Source organism: Thalassophryne amazonica, chromosome 2, assembly GCF_902500255.1.
Source record: "Thalassophryne amazonica chromosome 2, fThaAma1.1, whole genome shotgun sequence".
Taxonomy (NCBI): domain Eukaryota; kingdom Metazoa; phylum Chordata; class Actinopteri; order Batrachoidiformes; family Batrachoididae; genus Thalassophryne; species Thalassophryne amazonica.
The window spans coordinates 27,478,214-27,497,666 of NC_047104.1; the positions used below are offsets into that span (position 1 = coordinate 27,478,214).

Consider the following 19,453-nt stretch of genomic DNA (forward strand, 5'->3'; position numbering starts at 1 on the left):
GTCGTACCTCAACTTAAAAATGTAATAACCAATAATTACGAGCCACTATTAAGATAAATTACAGAATCACTAGACAGGTGGAAAACAATACCCATGTCTCTAATAGGGAAAATAAATGTACTTAAGATGAATATAATGCCTAAACTCCTGTATGTTTTTCAAAACCTTCCACTCCCTCCTCCAAGTAACCTATTCACACAGTTAAAAACACTGTTTATTCACTTTCTATGGAATAATAGACGTCCCAGGATACGTTTGTCTTTATTGTACTTGCCATTTGATGGGGGGGGGGGCTTAAATGCCCTAATCCAACTTTTTACTACTGGGCTGCACAACTGCGAACACTGTTATTTTATTTTATGGGGAATGATCCCCCAGTTTGGAAAGAAATGGAAGAAATGGAACTGAACTTGCCATTCCCTTTGTATATGTACTCTGCAAAACCATCGCTTTTGAAAAAGAAAACAAAAAACCCTGTGGTTAAAAATATGATTGCAATATGGTATCGGGTGAAGACATTTTTTGCTGACCGGTCCTCTCTCTCGGTCTTCAGTCCAATATGGGGCAATTATGCCTTTTCTCCTGGAAAAACAGATGGGGGATTTAAATCTTGGGCCCAAAAAGGGCTGGAAAAGATTGGTGATCTTTATAACAAACAAAAAGTATTGATGCAGTTTCAAGAATTGGTTAATAAATTTAATATTCCCCATAACCATTTTTTCAAATATTTACAACTACGAAATTTTATTAGAACACAACAGAATCAAACACTATCTATTCCTACATTGTTTATCATGGAAAAAATGATGGAAATGGATTGTTGGGCAAAGGGACTAATATCAAAATTTTATAAACACCTGATTGATGAATGCACCGAAACATCTGTAAAAAAAAACTGGAGGCTTGGAGGGAGGACTTTGGTACTGACATTTCATTAGAGATGTGGCAGGAAACATGTAAAAAAGCACAAACACAAACTATTAATACACGCCTGAATCTGCTGCAGTACAACTGGCTGATGAGAACATACATAACTCCAGAAAAGCTAAATCAATATAATTGTGCTATTCCTGACACATGCACCAAGTGCAACGTGGAAAAAGGTACATTCTTCCATTGTGTTTGGCAATGTACAGAAATACAAATATTTTGGCGGGAAGTGACAATCCACATTCAAAGTATATTAAGTGTCCAGATTCCATTTACTCCAGTTTTTTTTTTTTTTTTTTTTGGGCATTTGTCCAGAGGCAATAAAATTCAAGAAAAGTCAGAAAATGTTTCTAGATTTGTGTATATTATTAGCAAAAAGACTGGAAGCAACTTGTTGGAAAGATATTAAGCGTCCAAGTATAGGGAGATGGATTTCTGAATTGGCTACTACACTCCCTTTAGAAAAGATCTCTTATACAATCAGACATAAACAAAACCAATTCTACAAAATTTGGGACCAATTCATTAAATATATTACAACAAAAGATTTAACAAACATAATGGAAGAAGCAGAATAGACCTTTATTATTATCTCTTTTTTTTAATTTTTTATTTACTCTGTGGACCTCAAAAATGAAACTCTTTTATGTTTAATGTACTCTACTTTAAAGAAATAGTATTTAGATCCCCAAGTGTAAATATCTGAATGCAAGCCATGTTTCGTATGTGTTAAATGTTTGCAAATGTTCTTTTTGCCTTAAATGAAAAATTCAATAAAAATATTGTTGGCAAAAAAAATGTAGCTATTATTAGGGGTGGCGGAAAAAATCGATTCACGTCCGAATCGTGGTTCTTATTTATTAAGCTCAGAAACCTCTAAATGCAGGAAATGCTTCAGACATTTTTTAACTTGCAATAACATGCCACACAAATTATATTTGTGACACTCAGGAAAACAATTCCTGTCCAAAGCAAGAATTCTCTGACTTGTATTGAAGATGTAATATTTTCTTTAGAATAACCTAATACTTTGTCATTCCTGCTTAGGGTTGGGTATCGAGAACCGGTTCTTTTCGGGTATCGTTAAGAAATGATTCAATCCACCAATGCCAATAATGTCTGAAAGGAAATGCTTTTGACAAAAACTACAGATTTTGTTTATTTCTATTTATGTCCAGAGATCAAGGATCCACTATGCAGAGTTTATTATGTCCAGAGATCAAGTATCCAGTCACCAAGTTCACATTTATTTACTTTAAGACTCAATAAAATGTTGTTGACATAGAAAAAGGAATCAGATCGAAGTGGAATCGATAATGGAATCAATATCGATAAAATCAATACAATCAATACCTATCCCTATTCCTGATGCTGCCCACTTGAAGGCGGTGTTTGTCTCTGGTGGCTTTGTTTTCCCCTCAACAACAACCCCACGTGGGGCCGCTGATCAATCCACGTGGAATCAGTGTTTTGATTGGTTTACGTCATGTGTTTTTCCACCAATGATAAAGGAGAATATTTTTTTCTCACTGGCTACAGAAGAGGAATGAGGAAAGACGCACACACCTGCGTGTACTGAATGCAGCACCTCCACAATGAAATATGTGGGTTTATGATCAGTTTTGGTTTAGAATGTGTGTTTAACAACAAATCATAAAGGGACAGTCATGTTTTCTTTCTCCTTTCAGTTGCTGTAGGCAGAGAAGAGAACAGAGGGACAGAAGTCTCATTTGCGCGGAAAACCGCTCCACACACATTACGATAATAAGCCAGTAAAAAGCCTTCAGAAAATTCTAAATCATTATTCAAGTTTCACTGAGTCTATCAACAAAATTTAAAAACTGGTATATAGGTTGAAGTCTGCACTTTCAACAGACATTCAAACTGAAACTGAAAGTGTGGGGAATTGGATGGGAGGATGGCTTAATTCGGTCATGTGACTTTTGAAGGACTCCAGAGGCCATTTGTCTTTTTTTCCATCCCTCTCTCCTCTGCCTACTAGGCTTGAGCAAAATTCCGAATGTGGAATTTCATTTCAAATTGTTTGAAGAATTGGAATTTGAATTGAATTGACTCCACCTCACAGGATGTTGAATTGGAATTTGAAATGGAATTACAGGAAGTAGAATTAAATTCATTACAAGTCATAGAAATTCTTTATAGCCAACTAACAGGAAGAAATTGTCATGTTTAAAGTAGACCTGCATTGAAATAAATGTGGTCAGATTTCAGAAAGAAATAGCTGATATGTATTTATAAGACCCTTGTGAATGCAGTAAAGTAAATCTGTAAGCCCAAATTTGTAATTCAGCGGAGAAACCGTCATTTAAAAATGACAAATTTGCAGCTAAAATTTAGCCCTCTGTGAAAACAGTTTGTACAGCCGTATCATTTCCATGACGTCAGGGACAAGACGACGCGCTCCCGCCTTCAGTCCGATCCCGCATTGAAATTGATTTTATCTGTTAGTAATGTTACTTATACACGTCCTGGTTTCAACATCCAAAAGTAAGCTGCAATGAATGTGAGATACAGATCTGTGTGCTCAGATCAGCAACGACATCGACAGCGGGCGCCGTTCTTCCTCTCCCGCTCTCTGCCTCCGCTACGCTCGCTATTTTAATGCGAAGCGGCCGGTACACCTGTTGCTGCAAGGACAGACTTCTTGCGGCAAAATCCACAGCACCGCACGTCTCGGCAATCGGAGCCCCAGAGCTCCATGGACGCTGAGAGAGGTTTATATATTTTTAATGACTGGGATTCTTTGCGGGTCTCGCCATCATATCCCGCGATGGTACCGGAGGCGAAAGACAGTAGATTTTCATTGCGACACCACTCAATCGAACGGCCGTATGAAAAAGTCCCCCAAAATAATTTTCAAGCACAAATAAAAGAAATGTGTACTCACCAAACGTGCCGCAAGACAATATGAAGTTTTAAAAAAAAGTAGATCCTTCTGTATAAGACAAGAAAAAGGTGCAGATGCAAACTGATGTAAATCCACAAATTACAATCGGTGCAATGTATGCATGGAGAGGGTCTTGTCCGCGACGTCTCAGCATCGTCCATGATGAGAGGGACAATTTGCGGAGGGCTAAATGTTAGCTGTAAATTTGTCATTTTCAAATGAAGATTTCTCTGTTGAATGACAGATCTGGGCTTGCAGATTTACTTTACTACATTCAGAAGGATCTCATGTGTAAATGTAAGTCATTTTTTGTTCAAAAAATCTGACTGAATTTTTTTCAATGCAGGTCTCCTTTAACAAAGGTTTTGGCTTAAATATTGAAAAATTCTTTACAAACACTAAAATTAAACCCAAATTCCATCCATTTAGAATAATTTGTAATATTCTTTTATTTGAAAATGAACAAATGACACAAAAATGCAGTAAATGCAATAATCCTGTTCCTCAAAGGTTTTATCATTGAGACGGCATCTTTCTGGTCAGAATATCTTTCCTGCAACATTAAATATCCTCTTAACAGGTGCAGAGGATGCAGTTATGACCATATATTTGCAGGCAAGTGCAGCTAGGTTTGGAAAATTGCTCTTGTTTTCTTTCCAATACACCAAAGGATCAGCATCCTGTGTCAGGCATGGTTTACTCAGGTAGACAGGGAGTTCATGCAAGGCCGTATCAACTTGTTGTGTGGGCCGCTGAAGAGGAGGTACTGCTGGCCCACCACCACCAGATGGCGCCCTGCTTGGAGTGCGGGCTTCAAGCACAAGAGGGCGCCAGAACCACTGGGAGTGACAGCTGTCACTCATCCTCAACACCAGCTGTCACTCATTCATCTCATCACCATCACCATAAAGGCCGGACGGCGACTCCACCTCCTCGCCGAGAAATCTCCTACGATTAGAGGTAATCTTCTCTGCTGTGATTATTGTAATCTATTATTGTTCTGTGTGCAGTTGCAAACCCGTGAAGACCCAGGAGAGGGACAAACGGGAACTTCACAAGTCAAGACGTTCCTGGAGGTGGAGGTTATCCCTCCCGGAGGAATCATTAATCAAGGTTGCTGGGTGTGAGGATTCACACTCACCACCTTCTGTTTCTGTCTGCCAGCAGTACCAGGGCCGACAACAGAGGACAGAGACCACCTGGGGACTCAGGGCTTGACGGCTTCGGTGTTCTTCAGGCCGTTGGTGGTAGAAGCGGTGTGGGCCCCGGCTCTTCGTTCATCCGAGGTCTCCTATCTTCAAGCCTGCCCGCAGTCCTCTTGTGTATGATTGGCAGTACTCTTGTTTATATTCCGTTGTGTTCTTTTGCAACATTAAATTGTTACTCCTTCTCTTATCCATTGTCCGTTCATTTGCGCCCCCTGTTGTGGGTCCGTGTTACGACACCTTCCCAACAGGATTTCTTGGCCATTCGTCATGGATCCCGAGGGGCGTCAACCACAGCTTGAACAGCCAATGGGAGAACAAGGAGCGCAGGCGTCAGCAGGAGGCGTGGTAAGTGATCTGCAGCAAATCCTTACTGCTTTCACTGCTCAGTTACAGCTGGTAACTGAGCAAAATGCAATCCTCAATCAGAGGATGGAGGCTCTCACCGCCAGAGTGGAAGCACGCGAGTCGAGCGTCGCTGCAGTGTCTCCTCCTGCTGGCCCGGGGCCTAATGTAGATGTTCCACTGGCCGTCCAACTACCCCCTCCACCGTCCCCTGAAGCTTACATAAGTCCTCCTGAACCGTACGGAGGCTGTGTGGAAACGTGCGCAGACTTCTTAATGCAGTGTTCGCTCGTTTTTGCACAGCGTCCAGTCATGTACGCAGCAGACGCCACCCGGGTGGCTTATGTAATTAATCTGCTTCGAGGTGAGGCACGCGCTTGGGCTACAGCGCTCTGGGAACAGCAGTCATGGCTTCTGACGTCATACGCTGGGTTTATACGGGAATTCAAACAGGTGTTTGATCATCCCAACAGAGGCGAGACCGCCTCGACCGTGCTGCTGTCACTGAGACAGGGGCGTCGGAGCGCAGCTGATTACGCTGTCGACTTCCGCATCGCGGCTGCGAGGTCGGGTTGGAATGACGTTGCGCTCCGCGCTGCCTTCATAAGCGGACTGTCTCCAGTACTGAAGGAGCATTTACTGGCTAAGGACGAACCGCAGACTTTCGACGGGCTTGTCACTCTGGTTATACGCTTAGACAACCGCTTGAATGAACACCGTCGGGAGCAGGACGGGGGGCGTGGCCGGGCACAAGCCGTCCCTCTCTCTTCCGGGTCTGAAAGGGTGACGTCGTCCCCACGCTCCATTGCCAGTGGGCTCCGTGTGGCAACAGCTCCCCCTGCTGACGAAGCTATGGACACGAGCAGGGCCAAAGTGAGATCTGATATCAGACAAAGGAGACTGGCCCGCGGGGAATGTTTTTACTGTGGCTCATGTGAACACATGTTAAAAGACTACACCAACGCCCGTCCTTAGAAACTGGGCTAAGGGTGGGCCATAACATGTGCACGGGGAGACCCCGCAAATCAGCACGAATCCCAGTGTTAATCCTGAGTGGGGATTTAACCCTTCACGCCCCAGCACTGGTGGACACGGGGTCCGAAGGGAATCTGTTGGATAGCAGATGGGCAAATGAAGTAGGGCTCCCTCTAGTGGCTCTGCCTTCGCCCTTGAAGGTACGGGCACTAGATGGCACTCTACTCCCGCTAATCACACACCGGCCCCATTCTGTGACCCTGGTTGTGTCTGGGAATCACCGGGAGGAGATAGTGTTTTACGTGACACCTTCTACCTCCCGAGTGATTTTGGGTTTTCCTTGGATGGTGAAGAACAATCCCCGGATCGATTGGCCGTCTGGGGCCGTGGTGCAGTGGAGCGAAACCTGCCACCGGGAGTGTTTAGGATCCTCGGTTCCTCCCGGGATCACGGCTAAGGAGGAGGTTAAAATCCCTCCCAATCTGACGGCGGTGCCAGGGGAGTACCATGATCTGGCTGACGTCTTCAGCAAAGATCTGGCGCTCACTCTTCCACCGCACCGACCGTACGATTGTGCCATTGATTTGATTCCGGACGTTGAGTACCCGTCCAGTAGACTGTACAACCTCTCACGTCCGGAACGCGAATCAATGGAGACCTACATCCGGGACTCCTTGGCCGCCGGGTTGATCCGGAACTCCACCTCCCCGATGGGTGCTGGTTTCTTTTTTGTGGGCAAGAAAGACGGCGGACTTCGTCCATGCATCGATTACAGGGGATTGAACGAGATCAAGGTTCGCAATCGATACCCATTGCCCCTCTTGGATTCGGTGTTCACACCCCTGCATGGAGCCAAAATATTCACCAAACTCGATCTTAGGAATGCGTACCACCTAGTTCGGATCCGGAAGGGAGACGAATGGAAGACGGCATTTAACACCCCGTTAGGTCATTTTGAGTACCTGGTCATGCCGTTCGGCCTCACTAATGCCCCCGCGACGTTCCAAGCATTGGTTAATGACGTCTTGCGGGACTTCCTGCACCGGTTTGTCTTCGTATATCTGGATGATATACTCATCTTTTCCCCGGATCCTGAGACCCATGTCCGACATGTACGTCAGGTCCTACAGCGGTTGTTAGAAAACCGGCTGTTTGTGAAGGGCGAGAAGTGTGAGTTTCACCGCACTTCTTTGTCCTTCTTGGGGTTTATCATCTCCTCCAACTCCGTCGCCCCGGATCCGGCCAAGGTTGCGGCGGTGAGGGATTGGCCCCAACCAAAAAGCCGTAGGAAGCTGCAACAGTTCCTCGGCTTCGCAAACTTCTACAGGAGGTTCATTAAGGGTTACAGTCAGGTTGCTAGCCCCCTGACCGCCCTGACCTCCACCAAAGTCCCCTTCACCTGGTCGGACCGGTGCGAAGCCGCGTTTAGGGAGTTGAAACGCCGATTTTCGTCTGCTCCAGTTCTGGTGCAGCCTGATCCTACTCGCCAGTTTGTAGTGGAGGTGGACGCCTCAGACTCAGGAATAGGAGCCGTGCTGTCCCAGAGCGGGGAGTTCGATAAGGTTCTCCATCCTTGTGCCTACTATTCCCGCAGGTTGACCCCCGCTGAACGGAATTATGACGTGGGCAATCGAGAACTCCTCGCGGTGAAGGAGGCTCTAGAAGCGTGGAGACACCTGTTGGAGGGAGCTACGGGGCCTTTCACGGTTTTTACGGACCACCGGAACCTGGAGTACATCCGGACCGCCAAGCGGCTGAACCCCAGGCAAGCCCGCTGGTCCCTGTTCTTCGCGCGCTTTGACTTCCGGATCACCTACCGCCCCGGGACCAGGAATCAACGATCCGATGCATTGTCCCGGGTGCACGAAGAGGAGGCCAAGGCCGAGTTGTCGGACCCCATCGACACCATCCTTCCCGAGTCTACTGTCGTGGCCACCCTCACCTGGGACGTGGAGGAGATCGTCCGGGAGGCCCAGGCAAAGAACCCGGACCCGGGAGATGGTCGACCTCCTGGTCCACCACGTCGTGCGTCTGCATGGGATACCGTCGGACATCGTCTCGGATCGTGGTCCCCAGTTTTTCTCGCAAGTCTGGAGGAGTTTTTGTAAGGAGCTGGGGGCCACCGTACGTCTCTCGTCCGGGTATCACCCACAGACGAACGGCCAGGCAGAGCGGGCGAACCAGGACCTTGAACAGGCTCTTCGTTGTGTCACCTCCGCGCACCCGGCGGCCTGGAGTAACCATCTGGCCTGGATCGAGTACGCTCACAACAGCCAAGTATCCTCTGCCACCGGCCTCTCCCCCTTTGAAGCGTGTCTGGGCTACCAGCCCCCGTTATTCCCACTTGTGGAGGGAGAGGTCGGGGTACCCTCGGTCCAGGCCCACCTGCGGAGGTGCTGCCGGGTGTGGCGGACCGCCCGCTCTGCCCTGTTACAGGCCCGGACGAGGGCCAAGGCCCATGCAGATCGCCGGCGTTCCCTGGCCCCTACATACCAACCGGGGCAGGAGGTGTGGCTATCCACCAAGGACATCCCGCTCCAGGTGACATCCCACAAACTCAAGGACCGCTTCATCGGGCCGTTCCCCATCGCCAAGATCCTCAGTCCGGCCGCAGTGAAACTGACACTCCCGGCTTCACTGCGGATCCATCCGGTTTTTCATGTTTCCAAACTCAAGCCATACCACACCTCACCGCTCTGCACCCCTGGACCCGACCCACCTCCTGCCCGGATCATCGACGGGGAGCCGGCATGGACTGTTCGTCGGCTCCTGGACGTCCGTCAGAAGGGTCGGGGTTTTCAGTACTTGGTGGACTGGGAGGGTTACGGACCCGAAGAACGCTCCTGGGTGAAGAGGAGCTTCATCCTGGACCCGGCCCTTCTGGTCGATTTCCACCACCGACACCCGGACAAGCCTGGTCGGGCGCCAGGAGGCGCCCGTTGAGGGGGGGGTCCTGTTGTGTGGGCCGCTGAAGAGGAGGTACTGCTGGCCCACCACCACCAGATGGCGCCCTGCTTGGAGTGCGGGCTTCAAGCACAAGAGGGCGCCAGAACCACTGGGAGTGACAGCCGTCACTCATCCTCAACACCAGCTGTCACTCATTCATCTCATCACCATCACCATAAAGGCCGGACGGCGACTCCACGTCCTCGCCGAGAAATCTCCTACGATTAGAGGTAATCTTCTCTGCTGTGATTATTGTAATCTATTATTGTTCTGTGTGCAGTTGCAAACCCGTGAAGACCCAGGAGAGGGACAAACGGGAACTTCACAAGTCAAGACGTTCCTGGAGGTGGAGGTTATCCCTCCCGGAGGAATCATTAATCAAGGTTGCTGGCTGTGAGGATTCACACTCACCACCTTCTGTTTCTGTCTGCCAGCAGTACCAGGGCCGACAACAGAGGACAGAGACCACCTGGGGACTCAGGGCTTGACGGCTTCGGTGTTCTTCAGGCCGTTGGTGGTAGAAGCGGTGTGGGCCCCGGCTCTTCGTTCATCCGAGGTCTCCTATCTTCAAGCCTGCCCGCAGTCCTCTTGTGTATGATTGGCAGTACTCTTGTTTATATTCCGTTGTGTTCTTTTGCAACATTAAATTGTTACTCCTTCTCTTATCCATTGTCCGTTCATTTGCGCCCCCTGTTGTGGGTCCGTGTTACGACACCTTCCGAACACAACTGGTCCAGTAGTTGATTGGCTTTCCATGTAGGAATAGAGTCTGAGGTGTTTCCTTGTCTGAATACTGATGTCAGAGGTGGTATTGACTTTTGGAGAGGTGGATACAATTTTTAATTAGGATGTGCTCTTCACCATTACACTAGTCCAGTTTGAATCTGGGATTAAGCATGGCAGCCAACTGGAAGCACTCCATGTCCTCAAATTTTTGAAGATGTTTGTCAAGTGACGTTTGTAAAGTGGACACAAAGTTTTTGTTCCCACACATCTTTAATTGTATGTCATAAGCCTCTGATACAAGAGATTGCGTCTTTGATTGGCTTTGTATCTGTTATCAAACCCCAGGATTTGTAACGTATACATGCTGTTGGAGTAGTATGAATAATACATAATTTCTATGTGACTTGTTATAGCTGTCAGAATGTGTTTTCTAGGGGAGGTTCCTCAAACCCTCCTTTTTGTGTCTTGTGCCCTTTAAAGGCTGATGTGCACCCTTGCATCTCCACTTATTTGTCCAAAAAAAAGTTCAGGTTTATGTGTGCGTGTGCACACAAATGTGTGTTTGCTTGGTTGTTATTTTTAAATTTCACCTCACTTTGATGTCACAAAGCTCTGACTGGGACAAAAGGCAGAATTCTGTTGTGAAAGTGTAGGTACACGGACCCACAACAGGGGGCGCAATGAACGGACAATGGAGAAAGGTGAATAACAAGTTTTACTGTTGTGAAAAGAGCACAACCAATACAACAATTAATAATTTGGAGTTTGAAGCCGAAATCTGCTGGTGTCGTGTGGGCAGGCTCGAAGGTAGGAGGCGTCCGTCCTAGTCGAACCGGAACCACCCAGATTTCCTCTGCCACCGAACCCCAGAAGTACTGGAACCGCCAAGTCCCGAATTCCCAGGTGGCCACTGCCTCCGCTCGTCGGATCCGGTACTGCTGGCGGGAAAGAGCACAAACACACAGGTATGGGTGCGACAGCACCCAGTAGACAGAGAGGGGAGAAGCCGCCTCCACCTCTTGTTACAATGAAGCAGGAAAGGTGAGTACTTATCCAAGCAAGTAGCTTTCTGTAGTCAGCTGTCCTGAAAAGGTTTACCAAGGTTTATCAGAGTCTTCAATATGAGCTTGCAGAGAAGGTTACCTTAATCTCAAGGCGATATCTCGGCACTGAGGTGGAGACGCTGTCCTGCTGATATACCTCCGTCCTGAGTGCAGTCAGCTGTGTCCAGTAATGGGTGACAGCTGTCACCCTGGCAGCCTTCGTCGGCGGCAGCGCCCTCTGGTGCCTGGAGCCCGCACTCCAGGCAGGGCGCCCTCTGGTGGTGGTGGGCCAGCAGTACCTCCTCTTCAGCGGCCCACACAACAGAATTCTGCCTGACCCCCTCCCTCCCACACGTGTACGGTCAGTTGGCAGTTGTAATAACAGGGTTCTCACCAGCATTATAACAGCGTAACAGTCCGTTACACTGCTGCCTCAAAAAATTACACTATACTTGGGATGTTATGTTGTTTTTGAAGGTGTGTAACGGGAAAATTATAACTTCTCAACGTTGATTGTGGACCCGATGATTCTGATTTAGAAGCAGCAGGTCCACAATTTATTCATCAACCTATATCAAAGCCATTTAAAGATGTCAGTCGTGACTCACCTTTTCTGATGATTAAAATCGCTAAACAGGACTGTTTTCTGTTGTTGCGGGCAGAAGTGAGAATCGTCCACCGTTTAACACAGTTTATATTCGTTCGTCATTACCGTGCCTTTTTTGTGGGGCAGCCAACAACGCAGTTCTCTGCCGTGGACTGGAACATTAATATCTCTCGCTTCTCTTGTTCGTAAACTGTTATTGTCCCTCATGAAAATCATAATAATAATAATAATATCCTTTGCTCCGTATGTGTTTTTTGGGATTTGCTGCGGTTCTCTGCCAAGTAAAGGTGGAAAGACGGATCATTCCAGACTCAATAACTTCAAAGCAAATCACGGTTTTAAATCAAATGATACCTCTTCCAAATGTTGTAAAACAGACAACATACTACAACCGACCAAAACTGTTTTTCCCCAAAATGAGATGTCCTCCATTCCGTAGGGGGAGAACTTATCCCGGTGTCACAGTCTCAGCACTCCTCCAGTCTGAGCACAGCCACACTGCAGGTGCGAGTGTGCATTTATATTCCTCTGAAACACTATTGCCTGCATTTTGAGGGCCACATTTTGTTAAAGTGATAGTTTTTTTTTTTTTTTAAAGCTTTGTTACAGTCTAACTTTAAAGCCAAAAGAAACGAGGCATCAGGCAAAAACATGGATGAGTGAGTATGTGTCACTGCAGAGGAGCATCAGAACTGCTAATTTATAAACCGCAGTTTGCTATAGAAAATCCTTACAAATGCTTTTTTTTTTTACTTCAAGATTAATTTCCAATTACATTTTGAAGAAAAAAAAAAAACACCAAAGAAGGCTCTTTATAGGCCCATAAAGCAAAAGCTTCAGCGGGGTTGAAGCCTAAGCAGTCCCCGAACCCTCCCCGGCATTACACTGAGAAAAAATCCTGCTGAGAACCCTGAATAACTGTTGGCCATTATTACTATTGTCACAGGTATGATTTGATACTGAAGACCTATGAAGGGATGTTTTAGAAATGAAATGTTTTGTTATTGCATGTTATGTCTTTTGGTTGCTAAGCAGCTCTTTCTGTTTACAGTTACAGCAACATATTGATCATGAAGTGTGTCTCCTTCTTACAATCCAGTAAGGAATGCAGATTAATGCATCCATATTTTTAGCTTCTTGCAGTTCATTGCAGTGCAGATTTGTGTGTTTCCATGCAGATTTTCTTTCTGTAGCCCTGCAGTACAAAACCTTTCACACTGGTGATGATTTCCAGTTTTGTTCAGTCCTGCCTGCAGTAGAGGAGTCACGTTTGTCATAACTGAAACAATTTTGCATCAAGGGGAGTGAAACTGCTGCTGTTTTTGGAATAAACTATTTGTCTGTAGTGAGTGCAGATCATTAGACTGTAGAAGCTGGTTAAAGGGGTGGAGCAGTTTTGTCACTCTTGTTCTCGCCGACCTGGTGAGGTACCCTCCGTCTGGAATGTGCAAACATTCCACAGCAGCTCCCTGCTCACATGTCGACAGCTTTTTCAGACTCCTGCAGTGCCTTGTCGCTAAAAGTCTCCTTGTGGGTAGCTTGAGCACATTTTTAAAAAGTATTTCTGATTTTATTTTTTCCATTTTGGATCCAAATTGTATAAAGTGCACATGACTTATGTGTATGTGTCAGCAAGATTTGTTATAGTTTTGTTTGAAGTGTGCATTACTGAGTGTGTAGTATTGGTTGCTGGCAGTTAAACTGCAACAGTGCTGTTTTGAATGTGTAGCAAAAAATACTGGTAGTTAGTTTTTTTTTTTTTACATGGCTTTATTTCATACACTGGCACAGAGGTAGAATAAAATCACTGTGATGGCACTTTCACATCTTAGGAGTAGGGATGGGTATGGAGAACCAGTTCCTTTCGGGTATGATTTGATCCACCGACATCAATAAGCTTTGTGCTTAACGATTCTGTTATCGGTCCTTGAGAGTGGCCGTTGTTTTGGCGGGTGTTTGTCAGGAAAATGATCATTTCTCTACATTGATTACAGACCCTGCAGCGGGTCCTTAATCAACTTTTCTGCAGCACGGCTTTGCTTTGAACCTTGAACCAATCGAAGCGTGGTTCGCAGATTGAAGCAATGCTTTGGTCGATTGCTTCGTTTATTTCTTTCGCTTAATTTTCCCCCGCTAAAACCCTAAAGAGCATACGTCTGTGAGTATTATTTACCTTTTCTATGTTAAACCGACCTGTTATGGTCTTCTGAAACAGTTGATGTATTTTATAACTTAAAAATGGGAGTGATGGTAACGCGTTAGCATGTCTATGGCATTTTCAATGTTAAAAGTTAGCATTTAGCAATTGCAGCTGTCATCACGTTCGGATGCATTTGTTTTCAAATTGTAATATTCCTTAAATTTATTTTTGCTTATATATTAATAATCTTATGATTATTATATACAATTTTAGAGAAAGAGACAAAAAGAACCTGAATAGAAACACAGAAAAAAATATATAATAGCAACTAACATAAATAACTAAATATATACAGAAATAAATGTTTCCTGTGAACACCTAGTGACTCTCACACCTCCATTTCATCCCTCTTATTTAAGTTTAATAACAGTTTGTTTCAGTCAAACCATATTTTAGTTTGTTAATTTCTTCAGTGATTTCCTCCAGAACTATCTGCCAAACTAGAAACTGCTGCATCCTAGTAAGAGCAGAATACTACTGGAATGAATCCGAATAAGGAAAGTTGTATTTTTTTTCTCCTCACCTAAATGGATTCATCACTCACTCCAGTTTATTGTCTGGAATAGTCCCAGATTGCATTTCAGAGCTTCTTGAATTCAAACATTTTCGTGCAGGTGGTGTTGGAGGGTAATTTTGGGTTTCAGCTTTTTTTGTTTTTCACCGCTTTCATCCCTGAATATGAGTTGTGATTCACTTTTGTGCGGATTAAAGTTATTAACTGGGACTCCTGTCTCGTTGCGAGAAAGAAACGAGAATCATCCTCCCTTCTGTTCACACAGCTCCAAACGTTGCGCGGCTCTCTGACAAGTCAAGGTAGAACGATAGAATTCAGTCTGAATTAATAACTTCAAAGCGAAACAGTTTTGTTTATTTTTATTTATGTCCAGGGATCAAGGATACAGTGACTAATTTCATATTTATTTACTTTAAGACTCAAGGAAATACATAGAAAACCTGTAAAGCCTACTTTTAGTACAAAATTCATGAGGTATCGATAAGGGAATCGATAAGGAATCGCATCGATAAGCAGAATCGGTAATGGCATCGATATCGATAAAACCTTATCAATACCCATCCCTAATTAGGAGTTAGGTTGTCTGCCATGAACTGAGACTCGACTTGGTACTTTTGACTTTTCCTCACCTCTGCGCTGATGTTCTCACATGATGCAAAGCCAGACTAGTGAGTCAAACTGGCAACTGACAAGTGGCAGAATACTCTATGGCTCACTTCCACTCCGGCCCCTCCACCTACACACTTTGAATTTGTTTGTGTGTTTTTGTTGAGGGTCCACCACAAGTGTCATTCCAAACCATTTAGGCTTGAGGGTCATCACTACCACTTGACACGAGCATGGTGGTCCAGAGGAAATTCATCCAGGCATCTAACTAGGAGGCTGCCAACTGTTTTAGAGCTTCAGCAGCTTTCCGTCCTGCGCGTCTTTCCTCTTCAGCTTTCTGTCTGTTGGTCTCAAAGGTCTTGATGCCATCACAAACCGTTCTCCTCCAAACCAGTCTATCTATCTGCTGGGGCTGTAGCCCAGTCAGCAATCTCACAGTCTTTAAAACTTCTTTTAAGGACATCCTTGTACCACTTCTTAGCAGCACCAACATAACGCAATCCAGTAGAAAGTTGACTAAAGAGAAGTTGTTTTGGAAGACATTGCGCATCCATTCTCAAAACATGTCCATACCATCTTGTCTGTTTTGGTGTAACATAGCCTCAATACTTATTAGGCAAGCTCGGGCAAGAACTACAGCATTGGTGACACGATCATACCATTTCACATTCATGATTGTCCGAAGATATCTTTGGTGGAATTTCTCAAGTTGTTTCACTTGATAACGATAGGTAGTCCACGTTTCAGAGCCATACAAAAGTGTTGGTAAAATGATGGCTTGATAGACTCGTATTTTGGTCTCCAGCTCAATATCGTGGTTGTCGAAGACACACTTGCGTAGCTTGCCTAAAGCTGCTGTGGCAGAGCTGATCCTGTTGTTTACCTCACAATCAAGGGAAACATCACTTGCCACGTAGCTACCAAGATACTTAAAGTGTGAAATTACCTTGAGTTAGCCCTGGGCGATATGTCAAAAAATGTGATCACGATTTTTTTTTTTTTCATATCGTTCGATCTCGATTATAATCCCGATTTTTTTTTTTTCCAAACTGCCAGTTTTAAAGTATCTGCAATGAAAACTGAAGAAACCTCAACATTTTATTAACATACGAAGTAAAAACAAAGCAAATTAAATAAGATATATATATATAAAATATTTTCATCTTATTTAATTATTATTTAATTTTATATATATATATATATATATATATATATATATATATATACTCAACAGTAAAACAAAGGTAGAAAAATGTAAAATAACACAGGAACTAGCTCACACTCTTGAGTGGTTTTGCTGGTATGAAGGACCCAAAATAAACAAATTGCCCCCTTGAGGAAAATGAAAAAATGTAAACATTATCACTTTCAAGTATTGATTCTACATATGCTGTTAGCATCATTGCTACTTGCAAATTTTCATAATCTTTAATAACAGTGCAGACTAGCTAGTTTCAACTTAAACTCAATGCAAAACAAACATCTAACCATATAAATATTAGCAACATTGAATACTGCAGTTGCCTTTTGCAAACAACAACATTCCTTGTGGTCAATATTTCAAACAGTAAACCCAACATTATATTAACATACAAAGGAAATAGAGCAAATTAAATAAAAAAAAAAAAGAAAAATATAAAAACTATTTTCATTCAACTGTATTTTTGGAAGTGCCCCTCAGGGATAATGAAAACACCATTATATGTAAACATTATGATTTTCAAGTTATGATGCTACATACACTTAAGTCTTTGCTTATTTCAAATGTGCATCATCTTACATGCTACAAAACACCTGAATAAAATGTGCAAAACTTGTAAACATTACACATGTTGAAATTTTCTAGTGCACATTATTTAGGACTTAGGCTTAGGTTTTTTGCCAGAAAGACTAGCCTGTCTACTGCATCTGGCCTTAAAGCTGCCCTGTGGCAGGACACAATATTGCCCCCTGTACTAAAAGCCCTCTCTGAGGGGGAGCTGGTGGCAGGAATACACAGGTACCGCCTTGCCAATAGGCTAAAACCTGGGTCCCACCGAATAATGAAGGATAAAGAAGGAGCCACGCAGCATGTTTTCTTTGCTATGAGAGGGTTTCTTCAACTATCATGGGAGTTTCATGGCTCTGAGTGGCTCTTAGAGGCATTATCTTCAGTTAACGAGGCTCCTGTCTGAGCGTGGCGCTAATTTCAAGAAGTTCAAAATTTAGCAACAACAGCGTGGCGCAGTTTGTGTTTGAGTTACTGCGATGGCTTAGAGGCATTTGCGTGGTGCTTACGAGTCTGCTAAAAGTCCATTATCCGTGCGCCCGGCACCTTCGCAGGACCTGAGAGGCTATTTTTGGAACGGCTGTCCTCTTGTGCACACAATTCCACCTGCTCTGTGCGCTGGACTCTTTATAAAACAATTATTTTGTAGCGGATTAATCATTTTCTGTCAAACCTTGGATGCTGAAAACACCTCTAATCACTTCTGGAATCACAGAGGACTGTTTCATCTGGACGCTTTTTTTTCCTCTCTTTCCTGCTCCATGTGGAATGTATTTTGAACAGCTTAAGGTAACTATTTTTAATGTTTTTTATAGCTTGATAAAACAGTTCCTAGCTGTAAAAGTATGTCTGTATGTTGATGTCTGTTGTATGTAAAAGTTTGTTGATTTAATATCTTGTTAATGGATCACATGACCTCCCCTGTGTGTGCGCACTGAGGCAAGACCTGAGAGGCTATTTTTGGAGCGGCTCTCTTGCGCACACAATTCCACCTGCTCTGTGCGCTGGACTGTATATAAAATAATTATTTTGTAGCGGAACACAGGTGGAGAGCGCGCAAAAGACCGATTTTGAAGACGTAACTCAAAGTTAAAAGTTGTATCATGGTGACTTGTAAGCTGTGGAAGAAATAAAGAAATATATATATTTTGAAAATGATCCACGCGTGTATATAATTAAAGCGGCCACCTCATTCTGTATGCAGAATGGCACCGCGCGTGAAAGAGCACTTTTGCAGAAATAAACGGACGAACACAAAGTTAAAAGTGGAATCACGTTGTAAAAAATGACTGTGTTTAAAGCCAGGGAAAAAATAAAGCCAGCAAGCCACGGATGGAAAGGAAGCCACTTAGAAATAGCACAGAGGCGGCTGTCCATGAAAGGACAACAGCCGCTCGCCCGCAAAAGAGCAATTTTGCAGAAATAAACGGACAAACATAAAGTTTTGTGTGTTTAAAGCCGCAGAAGAAAAGCCAGAGAGCCGCGGAGCCAGCGAGGAGCACAGAGGCGGCTCTCCAGGAACCCGTGGTTCGGGTCTAGCTGGTCTGGTGCATTACAGGTGGACAGCAGCCTGGCGCACAGCGCACAACTGCGGAACTGTGATGGAGTGTCTATTTTGGACTACGTTTAAAAAAAAAAAAAAAAAAAAAAATTGTTGTGTGTTGGGGGGTGTGGCTGGACATTTTGGTGTTCTTTTCTTTTCTTTGCTCTCCAGGTGGCATGAAAACTGATTTGTCTGTGGAGAAGGTGCTGGCTGAAGAGTCCTTCACCCTCATCAACATCATGTGCAGCACCTGTGAATGGTGCTCACGTGCAGCCTTAAAGACTTTCAGCTGAAGCAGATAATTGGATGGCGTTCTGCATTTAAGTCATGTGTGATTCAAGCAGAACTGCCGCGAACTCGACCTTGTGATGTTCGTTTGTGAGACGCTGAGGACCGCGCCTGGGTTTGACACATCGAGCCCGTGAAGGAGGAAGGGTGAGGGACACATGCTGTCAGCACACATCAGAGGTGATTAAGTATTTGACTAATTGTTGATAGTAACTTGGTATTTTGTTACGCAGTATATTTGAATTGTGATGAGAATTGTGCAGCTCGCTTCTCACTGCTGTGGCGTGCGGACAAGTGATCCTCCACCTGTCGTGAGAAGCTGCTCATTTGCATAAAGCTTAAAATACAGACCTGAATGTGTTGCTGATAGTGTGTGTCTTTTGAAGGATATTAGTTGTAACTGCTGCCTTACCTCACCCCTTCTATCCTTCGCAGAGAGTCGGTTTGTCGTGTCCACCTGGGGGGTGTTTGGCGGTAGTGGTGAGTCCAGGAGCGCCGGGCTTCAATCCTTTTGGGCGCTGGAGAGCGTGCCAGCCTTCACTCCACCAGAAGGACGCTATTTTCATTTTTACACTTTATTATGCACCAGCGGGTGAAATAAAGAAATTGTTTTTGTTATTGGAACCGCTTTTTGGTTATTTTTAGCGCTGGGTTCTGTCTGACGCAGGTCCGCTCCTCAACCCACGTCAACACATAACAAAAATGAAGGGACATCTTTAAATGCTGCTGTGAATCTGTGAATTGAAAACCCACACTTTGAAGGGACCAGGTGTGGGAGGGCTGGAGGTTTGGACCAAACTCATGCCTAAACGTGCACCATCATGGCGCTACGTGGCTTAGTGTGGCTGA

At 44.6% G+C, this 19,453-nt stretch overlaps 1 long non-coding RNA gene and 1 pseudogene across 1 annotated transcript; one reads left to right on the forward strand and one right to left on the reverse strand.

The window, feature by feature from the left end:
* Positions 1 to 19,453, forward strand: part of LOC117503413 — a 166,651-nt pseudogene that overhangs the window by 14,729 nt on the left and 132,469 nt on the right.
* LOC117523128 lies at positions 2,348 to 17,719 on the reverse strand. The gene is made up of 3 exons (XR_004564430.1): positions 17,709 to 17,719; positions 17,494 to 17,508; positions 2,348 to 2,455 (listed from the first exon to the last, which is right to left on the reverse strand). It is a non-coding gene; the product is annotated as an uncharacterized LOC117523128 (long non-coding RNA).